We start from the raw sequence: 11,919 nt of genomic DNA, 5'->3' as shown, positions 1-11,919 counted from the left end.
GGTCACATCAGCTAAACCTCCACTTCATTACAGGAAGGGAGCGGTAGGATGAAATAGGTGGGAAGGAGGGGGCGCAGAAGGACTGCTAGAATAGACGTGACACTCGCCAAGGATAATTCAATCACAAGGCTAATATGCTAAGTGTTGCATAAACGCATCACTCTGTGCTCTCCCTATGTACATAATGTGATGCTGGGAAGGACTTTAATTCTATCTGACAGGGACATTATGATGTGAGGGCTCTCAGAAGGTGGGGTGAGAGGAGTCGGGGCCAAGATTACAGTCAAACGTGGATATATTAGTGAGACAGGGACCCAGTTTCTTTCCTGGAGACACAGAAAGGCTTTTAAGTGCCAGTTGTGGCCCCTTTTGAATAAAAAATGCCTGCAAAAAAAACACAAGCTGCAAAAATAGAAGATTGTGATCGCTGTCGTTTTTTTTCTTTTTGCACTGCATGAGAGGCTGTCTGCTTAGATAGCTGTTAAAGATGCCGATGCTGGCATTGCCCGAACAAATATTTACACATTTATGCTCACGTATTCTCTTATAAGCATACCAATCAATATTCGCTTGAGTAAAATGCAAACTGCTACAGTACCATTGCAAAAAGAGCAGCTGGTTTTTATGATACTTCATCAAGTTGCATCAGTTCAAAACAGCAGAGAACAGAATATATCACAGTATTCATTATTCATACTTGACCACTGTTCCCCTCTGCAGACTCTGGAAATACAAACTAACCACTGTGGTATTAGACACAAGAAGAAACACACATGCATACTTGATTCATTCCTGGGCAGAATGAATTTAAAAAGTTGATACAATTATTGATTTACAAGCTTTAATCATATGCGACTGGCCTTAGATTGACCTCTCAGACTCTGCCGGGCTTATGACAGTCCTGACAGCAATATGCTATTGATTTCTAAGCCCTAAAATATGTTTCCACAGAGCTTGACTTGCACAGTCCACCATCTCTTTCCAGTCACATCCCTCAAAACTGCAGGGACTTGACCCTATGCCTGAGTGGCTTTTCTTGAATCTATCAATGTGCTGATGCAAAACTCCGCCAGCTGCTGTCACAGACATGAAAGGAGAGCCAGGATGAGGTCACTCTTAAAATTGTGCAACATGAGGTGTTTTTCATCTTCACAACTTAATGCAGGAGCAACAAATTAAACAAGTCCAAACGCGTGACCTAAAAAAAAAAGCCTCACAAATCCCATCACTGAGAAATAAGATCTCATACACTGGAACTCAGCAGAAATCTGTTTGCAATAAGTATTTCTGAAGTCTAACTAAACATAAACCTTGAAAGAAAGACTCCACAGCCTGCACATTCTCTAACGCATGCAAAATACACTTATTTTTCTGCAGAAAGTAACCACTCAATCCCTTTCCCAATCCACGCTCAAATTAATATCCAATCATAGCTTTACCCCTGACTGGATGGAACTTCTTCACCTGGCAGAGTGGCTTGGCCTCTCATACCATCCAGAAATTCAACCGAGCAATCCATATGTGCCCCACAGACAACATGACAAAAGAAGAGAGAGCATGCTTTCCTTCCTCTCATGTTCAGATCACCCCAAGCAGGAGTTCCGGTTGAGTGGGAGGGGATCGAGAGATAAGAGAGATATTGGATTTGCTCGATGTTAGTGCTCCCAGCTCTGTTAAATGATTTTTTTCCCTATTTGCCCTGATTTCTGCTTCTATCTTTTTGTTGGCGTGCATGCAAAAAAATGTAATGAGTGTGCAGGTGACTGTGCTTGCAGGATTAGTGGTGTTCAGTCCCTCACTGATCTAATTTTAGGACGCATCATTCCCCCCCCGCCTCTCCCGCACTAGATGGATGTTTATTTTGTACGGGATTCATGTCAAATGGTGAAGTGAGGGTGTGAGACGATGGAGATGAGGTAATCCTGTTTTTGTACTTGTCAATGCATGTATAAGCATAATCCAGCTATACTGAATTACAGGAGGGGGGTTACATCTATTTCATAATAGTATAGATAGCATCAAGGTCTTAAATGGTGCTTTTGGAATCTACAGTGCAGTGTAGAGCGCTTAGAGATTGCTCTTCTATCAGCTTCATTATGATGACCGTTTTGCCCTTTGAGTGTAATGAGACTGCCTCTCGAGGGGGCGGTGGGGGTCTTGGATGGTCATCTTTTCCCTGTGCTTTGTAAAACACATACACATGCACTTACACACACACCGTCTGAGGGCATAAAAGGTACAAGGCGCCAGACGTGACTGGACAGTACAATAGCAGTGTTTATGATTTACGTTGATGTCTTTCTCTTTGAAGTCACCTCTGCAAAGATGGAAGGACTTTCAATAAGACTTTACATGTGATGTAATAAGCTGCATTCAACGACACGGAATAACAAGACGCTAGCACTCTGATACATCATGCATGACAAAGCACTCAGAATATAAGAAATGCTGGAGAATGTCGGCATGAATCTATTAGGTCCATAAAGTCATTCTTTGCACAAATGTGGCTTTGGTTGATTGCACAGTTTTGTTTCTTCAGGCATGCTAGCTGCACTGCACTGGAGATGACATTGTTGGGGTGTCAGTCTAACACTAGCAGTTGAACAGACCAAAATAGCTACTGTGCAATGATTATTCAAAGATGGTTAAACTTTGGTGACGTCTTGACTTTTTCTTTTGTGCAACCAGCACGCCATCAATTCTGTGGAATACCTACATACATGAACTAAAACAGTAATAATGATAATAACAATAATAACATCTCCGTATAAAGTAGAATGCGGGTTCAAAAGTATCAGTCGATTGTCGGGTTTATAGGCTCACATTTGCCAATGTCCTCATTGCTATTTCCTCCATAAAGAAAAGCATCACATCTTTTCATAGTCACTCCCTTATTTTTGGTTCCTTGAGGAACAGACCACTTGTGCTTTTAGCACCTTTGGACTCTCCCAGCCGAAAGAAGGGTGCTAGGTCTGACGTGTGGACAAAGATCCTGGATCAGTATTCGGCAACCCTCTGTAACCTCAGGCTGCTGCTTGAGTTGCTGTGAATTTTAAATGCGTCCCCTGTGTAACGTAAGCACTTACAGTTGATGGTGGAATAACTAAGAGGGAAGAAATCACATGAACTAACTTGGTCGTGTATCTTGTTAGATAACCCCCCCCCCCACACACACACACACACACACACACACACACTGTTTGTAAAGGAAGACTCCATAGCTAGGTGCTTGATTTTATACACCTGTGGTAAGACTATAAACACCTGAATTGTTTATTGCTTACACTCACTGAACATTTACTTGAAGACAAGATCAAATTGACACTGCGTCTAATAAGTCTAATAAGTCGGTGTGCCTGGGACATTGTCTGAAGTTTCTCTTTCTCAAATGTAGCTCACATGTAGCATGCAACAAGAGACTGTCAGCTTTAAATGCATTCTGGCTAGCACCCTAGTAGTGTTGCACACTTAACTTAATCTTAAACTCTGTCAGGACTTTGGCTTCCCACAGTTAAATGAGCTCGATAGACTGATGTCTAATATGAGTGCTTCACTTATCATGCTAAGAATGCTAAGAAAATCAGCAAGCGCTAAATCAGATCCTGACCACAAGCCTTGTGCCAATCACAAGTGACTGTTCTCTGCACCATACATTTTTCCTGGGCTGGTCTGGATGAGTAATCCTATTTTAAAAGACATATAAAGAACTAAATTGAAATGTCTGGGACAGGAGAAGGTGAGAGCTATCCCTTGAAGTGGAACATCCATTATTATTTGGAAAAACCTTGAATTTAGCACAAGTGATGTTAACTGAAAAGAAATCATATGAACAGAAACCTATGGACTGTGTCTGCACCGCAAACCAACACAGCTGATTTATTCAACTGCCTGAAAAAACTGCAGCACCATTAATGCATGAAAGCCCAAGGAAAACAGTGTAATGCCTGCTAACCTGTATCATCCAGATTCAACTTAAACGTCGATAAAAAAGTAGCCTATTCGGCGTGTCAGCATATACATCCAGCTCCCAAAGACGCACCGAAATCACCAAAGCAATCACATTAAATTTTGCCAAAGACATGTTTCTAATAAATATTGTGAGTAAAACATAATGGGCATAAGATATGTCAGCTGTCATAAAATTATTTTTTACAAAGTGGGAAAGGGGGTCGAGGAGAGGGATATTACAGCTGCCAAGAAGGTTTTATTAAATCATGTCAATTAGCTAAATGAATGGAGTAAAAGATGTTATGTTATTTTTCTGCAAAGATTAATTTCTGAAGATTGATGTAAAGGAGTGTAGCACACTGTAAAGGTGAAAGCAGTACCGTGTTTAATTTCGCTACTAGCTGTTGTCTTTAGGCTAATAAGGCTGCAGGCAGAATGCACATAGTGGCTCCGTTTGTTTATTTCTGAGGTAATATGCAGAATTTCTCCTTTCCTTTTCTTTGGGATTGCTTGAAGAGTAAGTATGATTTCCCTGAACCAACATTTTCTTTGGATGACTAAAGATATATTGTGCGGATATATAGTGCCAGTTTTCAAACAGCAACTTTCTCAGTCCTTGATGTAGCTGTAACTCTGATAAAAGCTCCACTCAGGGCTAAGGACATAATGTAGAGCATACCCAAGGGCACGTGAAGGACTAGTTTTTGTCTAAAGTTTAATAGCAGCAGTGGACAAAAAGAGTAAGCTTGCACAGAGTGTGGCCAAAATGTATGCACAGACAAACTTGATAAAGTACTCGTGGTGTTGGCATTGCTCCCGTTAAAGGTGTCTTCAGGACCAACTTTTGCCATGTTGACACGCAAACTGACAGGAGGACCCACAAGGTAAAACACATAATGAATACAGTCTTGCAGCTGATAAATATTAAGTGTTCATACCCTTGATGATTATAAAACCGATACAAATATATGAAAGCGTAAAGAAAATGTGGCTGCAAAGGTTGCAAAGTGTCAGAGTAGACCCTTATGTAACCATGGACGTATAGGTTCCTGGTTAGATAGTCAACTGTATCCATATTGTGCTTTCACTTTTCAGTTTATAAAATGAGATATTAAGCATGGATGACCCACATTTACACAGGGAGTTCATTCATAGTGACATATCTTGGGGTCTTTCAAATGTCACATAACTCGCAGCGATGCGTCATATGCCGGCTTTCACTCAAATCTCTGGATGAAGTCGTGCAAGTCTAAAATGGTAGAAGTCACTGAAGATTCTGAGAAAGTGAACGATCAAAAATGCTCATCTGTCATTTCCTCATGCTCGGCGTGAGTAAGGAAAAGGCCCGAGGATTGGAAGTACGCAGAAAAAAACAGTGTCAGTGCCCAACAATGTGGGCTGTCAGTTCCTTTAAGAGCAGAAATCTGCGCAGGAGGGAACACTTGTCCTGTGTTAAGATTGACAGGAGGAAACCAAAAATGAGAGGTCAAGACGGGAGCAGTAAGAGTGGGGGAGGAAAGGAGAGTCCAGACACTCAGCTGCGGTGACAGAAAAAAAAAAGAGAAGATGGATAAATCTAGGATGGAGGACAGAGAGAGGAAAAAAATACTGAAGGGGATGGCTGTAGATTTGAAGCTGTTGGCGAAAATTAGCATAGACATAGACGTTTTTGTCAAACTTTTTGAAAAGTAATGATGCTGAGAGGAGCTCTCTTTCAGTTCTGAAGATGCAAACTGTTTTCTCCATCATCTTTTCTGCAGTAAACAAGCCTCAGAGGGGATCTGAGGACAGGACAGTTGCATCAACACAGCACGTACATCATTCTGTCACCTGACATAATGGCACTGATTCTCACGGATAAGAAAATGGACAAGAAAACTAGTTTGCTCTGCCCTGCAGCGAACAGTGTGGACATTACTGCGCAGTAAAAGCTGTGGTCTCTATCTGCTCCAAACACCTTAATCTAATGACACTGTAAAAACAACGCTTCTGATGTCCTGCAGGATTTTATGGGACGTTATCTGGATGCTGACACATCAGTAGAACACCACAGACTGTCACGTCAGGAAATATGCATCAATATGTATACTAAGGACTAGAGGCAGGAGAGAAAGAAAATGCAGCAGTGACCAACACTCTGTTTAATGAAAGATCCTCTTGGCTCTCACAAGTGCTTTGAACAATTTGACGCTGTGCTGATAGAAACGTATGATCAGGCTGGACCAATGGTATGAGCCCAACTTTTCTCTCCTGGGTCTAATTTATTGATGCACTGGGACTCGGCGCATGCTTTACTGTATGCGCATGTGCTTATGAAGGCTTTGATTTATATTTTTTCCCAGCCAAGGCCTCAGCGTGTCTCTCCAAGGGACAAAGCACAGGCCATTTTTAACCTCAGATTCCTTTATGGTATCAATCTGCACCAACTCTGCTGTCCTTCTCTGTCACCCAGCATGGGTGCTGTTTCAGCCTAGAGAGAGGGGGGGGACTCATGTCATGCTGTCCTAATTTGGACTCTGAGGATTTTTTAATCCGCGGTGCTTGACATCTCGTGGCCAGTAGCTACACTAAGCTGGTAAATGCACAGCTCCCCCGCCTTCACCAGCATGAACATGTCACAGTCGCTCCTGAAAACAATCGTGAGCCCAGCATGGGTCGCTGGGGCATCGCAACAGCACCTGCGTGCCGTGATCAAGTGTGTGAGAGGTCCGTATCACTTGCTGTCCTGTCGGCGTCCTGAAGCGCGTGTTCAAGTCTGTTTGTTTTACTGTGAGCCTGTAAACCCGCACGATGAGCAACACACAACAAACACCAAAATATAGACTTTATAGAAGAGCGCACATCACCCCGAGTGAAGCAGAAGTCCAGCTGTGCGTGTGTGTTTATGTGCATTTGTGTGTGTGTGTGAACCAAAGAGACCTTCTCTGTCACATCCCCTACCCTTTGGCTGCTCTTCCTCTTCCTCTGTGAATATCAATGAATGACCTGAGACACAAACAAGAGCTTTTTTTTTACTTGCAGAGCCTCAGTTACATATCAACAGACTAAAAATAAAAATGTTAAAAAGCCCATACATTTCAATCAGTACTAAACTTATGAGCAAATCGCCCTGTATGTGCACAGATGTCGTCTCAACTCACACATGGAAGCATTAACAGTAGCATTGTTATTATTATTTCTTTTTTTAGTAGCAAGCGTGAGAAGTGCTGCGACAGCATCATTGACAATGAGTGCACTGGCAATGCTAAGTGGGCTAAAACAAACAATCTATACACTTCTTTAAAACACCTTCACCTTAGATTGATTTCCACAGAGGACTTAGCATCTAATAGCAGTCTAATAGAGAGACTTTACAAATCTATTTTTTCCAGTGTACTGACCAGATTTCTTATTTCTTAATGTGCTCAAACATCGCATCCCACGTTCATGCAACCCCTCGTACAATAGGTTTTCTTTATGCTAGGAAAAGACATCACGTGTGAGTCTCCTTTATCGTGTCTATTCTTTCCACAGCATCCATCTACTGAAGTATGTATATATGTGCAGTAGTAGAAGCTTCCACTGATACAACTAAAAAATATCACCTGAATTCACATTGGTAAAAACAGGAAGCATCTGTGTCCAGAGTACTCATAATAATCATCCTAGATTTATCAAGTGTGATCCATCTTGAGAGTGCTGAATCCTTTTTTGTGAAATCGGGGTTGAGGACAGAAGAGACAGGAGGAGGAGACGATGTTGGGATTTTAAGGAGGAGGGTGAGCAGAAGGTGAAGGCTCCTCTTTTGAGATGCAGTCCATCACTGAATACATCCTGCAGACCTCTCAGTATCCCCCCTCCCCACCACCACCACCACATCTGCACCTGGCTGCACTGGCCTTTGCTCCACATCCTCTTTCTCTTCCTCCACCACGACTGATACCTACCGATGGCATACACTAGCCTGCTCTTTATTAATGACGTTAAGCCTCTTTTTTTTTGTCCCCCACCCCACTTTACCCCACTCTCCTCGCTGTGAAGAGAGAAGATGGGACTCTGGAGGGATAAAATCATTGTTAGAGAAAGACACCAAAAAATATCAGTCATCCCCCCTTACCTTGCTGTCCAGTGAAGAGGAGAGCCTCTCTCCTCCAGGAAGGTTTGGAAGCGAGTGTGCACATACACTCACATCCACTATTATGCGCCGCTCACTCACGTTCACACACACATTTACGCTCGCACACAGACCTACACGCTCTCAAGCTCATGCACACAACGGCGAGGAGGGATGGCTCTCAAGCGAGAGCACACTGCAGGCTGCCGCTTGCCTGGGAAAGCCTGATGCGTTCCTCCCTCCGGGCAGAAACACACACTGCCATCTCAAAGGCTCTTTGTTGGGGCCGATTCATCCCCAGTTCTGTGGCTGAGTGCTGATTCGTGTACCGGTGCCTGCTCCCGGGGACGAGGGGGTGTCCGTACAATAGATAGACAAAGCCATGAAAAAGAAAAGCAGCATCCAGGAGGAGAGGAATATCACAGCACCATGTAGCTCCTTCCATCCACCCCCCTTTTCTCTCCTTCTCCTTCTCAGGCTCGCTGTCTTTCTCCTACAGACACACACACTCCCTCCCACCTCCCTTTCTCTCTTACTCTCTTCCTCCTCCTCTCTCTGCCTCTCTCTTTATCACTTCCCTCCTTCTCTGCCTCCTCCCACTCCCTCACTGGGCTGCAAAAGAACTGATAGCAGCATGTGCCTGCGCCCGTGTGCCGGTTTCCAGTGACTGTAAGGAGAGGAGAGCTCTTCAACACCTCATCACCTGGGATACCTTTCATCCCCCACCCTCTCCTCTCCCCTCCCCACCCACCATCTCTCTGCCTCTCTGTCTCCTTTGCACGTAATGTGGGTGACACGAGAACGCGAGGGTGCTGACTTCACCCGGTGCACTGCTGTTCACTCAAATGTATTATCCATGAAATGACATGGTCAGGGAGATGGCAGATGGCAGAGGAGGGGTTGCTGTACCGATGCTTGTAAAAAGGGGTGTGGGACTATCCTTGTAGAGGGGCTAGATCCTCATCCTCACACTGTCTTTTGAGTCTATCGTGACCCAGAAAAAACCCCAAAATCATTGCAAGTGAGGGGACACTGAAACTGAAGTTACAGCCACACTCCTGCCTCTGATCCGGCATCATTATTTGAGCGAAACATTTCCCCTCTCCTTTTACCACAATCATTTCCTGAATAATTTATACAGAAGCTAAGACCAGGCACGAAGAAGGAAAATGTATTAGGGTCAAGTCATGCAGAAACTGCCTGCAAGAGTGAGCCACATTTAGGGCATATGTGTAATACATGGCATTTTGATATGAAAGGCACTACGACAGGCTTAAATAATGGCACCCCCTCCCCCAGCACACACATCAAATAAAGTGAGGTGAAAAACGACTCCACTAAACCAATCTGCATAACAGTGGCAGATTTTCCTGTTAGGGGTATGGCAGACACAACCCCTCCCTCTCTTTCACTCTCACTTGTCAGCATTAATGTCACAGATATTGACTGGTGGTGGTTTGTTGTCTTATAGTCATGATTTCCTTTGAGTTTATGAAACAATAAAAGATGCACAAATATGGTGATCACAAAAACTACTCCAATTTTTACCAGGGTTATCTCAGCTGAGGTTGCTTATTTATCCTTATCTCTGCTTGCCCAGTATGAAGGAAAGCTGCACAGGTCAAAAGGTCAATAAATGAAACATGTCTTCTTGTTTCCGCGAGAATGCACAGAACCACACAATTTTGCTTCAGTGGTTTAGCACAAACGTAAAAAGAAAGCTACTGCTGCACTTTTAGGTAGTTATTATTTTTCTACTTATTTAATTATCATTTTCTTTTTTTATATATGTATGTATGGAATATTTTAGTGCATATTGTATTGCAATAAAAGGAGAGACTAGGAGATGTTATAAAAGAAATTATTTTTACATGTCATCCTCACTCCTCACCCGGCACTCCTCTCGGATAAATAGCGTAAAAGTAGCTTGTGATGTAAAACAGATTTTACAATGACAATACTGGTCTTAAACCACAGCGTCATTAAAGTGAAAGCCCCAGAGCTGCATAAGTAAGACAACTTTAACTCCTTGCATTTCAATTCATTCTATTGTTTAGCATGAATATGTAGGAATTACACAGCAGGCTACCGGGGCTCAGAGTACTAAGCTAAAGCAAATGTAATTTTTCATTTAGAAAAAAATATCCACTGACTTTTTCAGATGACCTAGAAATCCATTTTTAAATCTGTATGATTAAGACAGGCACTGCAGAAATCTAGACAAAGCCCGTGGCATTAACCTGCCAGCTAATGAGCAGTTAGGTAACCAAACAAATGTGCATGGTATAGTAAGTCACAGTTCTGACTTACTAAGTGGAAACAGTGAGATAAGTCAAACATGATCAGAGAAAAACCTAAAAAAAATACCACTAACTCATGATTATAAGATAATAAGCTGTCATTTTCATGGGTGTAATTACATGTAATTACATAACATTAAGCCAAATTTGAGATATATAAGTATATATCAAGCAGTGGCCTCGGGAGAACTGATAGGATCGAAGCGAAAGTGGTAAAAATACTGAGTCATCGGTTAGTATATTAACACGCTGGGGTTGCTGTCTGAATTACATAACCATGAGTCAAAATTACAGAATGAAATCATTGTAGATCTAAATCAGGAAATAATCTTCATAGTTTAAGTCATGAGCTATAGTTTCCTTTTCTGAAAGCGTATGAAATTCCACAACCAGAATGATTGGAGGGGGGAAAAGGGGCTGATGATTTTGGTGCTGCATGTTTGCAAGCTGTTGTGTCTGTGTGCAAGCCTGATGGAAGTTCACCTCAGTCCTTCTCACTGGGCAAAACCTCTACTAGTGACTTAAAGTGAGCCTAGGTAATGGACAGAAAGCTTTCTGGTAACTGGTGCATGCAAACACAAACCAAAGGCTACAAATAGGTAAAGACTACATGGCACTTGAGTGTTCTTGTCCATCGCAGTAAGAGGACAAAAGCTTTTCTTCTCCGAGGGCCTGCCTACAGAGCATTACGGTAGATGGCCTCCTCGTACCAGCTCTCCAGTGCAGTGCAGAGAGCTATGGATTTTCTGTCGGGAGTCGCTGGCTGGGACGAGCTTTTAATAAGTCATGCCAACCGGCGAGCCATAGAGGATGCATTATGGTGCAGTTATGCCGTTATTATGATGGGAGCGCATCATGTTGCCCATCACTTATCGCTGAATTTCAGCTGCTCCCAGCGCTGAGCCACAATTTAAAGTAGACAGTATGGGAACTCACCACTAGAGAGGATCTTGGCCGGCAGTGTCATATTTCCAGTGTGAAGTGTGCTCCTCCAGTGATCCACTTGCATGTAAAACTAACACTGCTTTGAGCCACGGTTCATCAGGCTTCCTGGGGATAACCACAGCCTGATCTGCTCACAGCTGCAAGTGGTTGATTTCACTTGCTAATGAGCCAGCTACCTATCTTGCAGCCATTCATCAAAGTCTGCCCAGCAAGTTGACTGTGTAAAGTGGACCCTGTCATCACAGTAGATTAAAAGTTTAAGCATACTTTCAATGCTTTTTGGGATTGGGGTAAACACTTCCTGAATAATGTCATTAGACATTTCCAAGGAATTTTCATCTGATGCCCCCACCAGCATCAGATTACAGTCAGCACTAAACTGTTCTCGTGTCCTGTTAGTAATTAAGCAAACACCATTACCTGGAGTGCAATCTATGCTTCCCCTTGCATGCCCCCTGCTGACAGTGCATTACTGCAACCCCCTTTGGTTTCTAAAAGAGAAATTAACAACTACCAGTAATTGGTTTGGTTATTGTAGCAAGTTTATTGGACATCAATGTTACATGGCCTGAAAGATGCATGTACTCAGACTGAGGCATGAAGCCCAGCTGAAGTGTCTCACTGAAACCCGTT

This window comes from Diplotaxodon limnothrissa, linkage group LG19 (assembly GCF_057381915.1).
Source record: "Diplotaxodon limnothrissa isolate DT_005_m linkage group LG19, D_limnothrissa_male_GT1.1, whole genome shotgun sequence".
NCBI lineage: Eukaryota > Metazoa > Chordata > Actinopteri > Cichliformes > Cichlidae > Diplotaxodon > Diplotaxodon limnothrissa.
Note: the sequence above shows the minus strand (reverse complement) of the source record.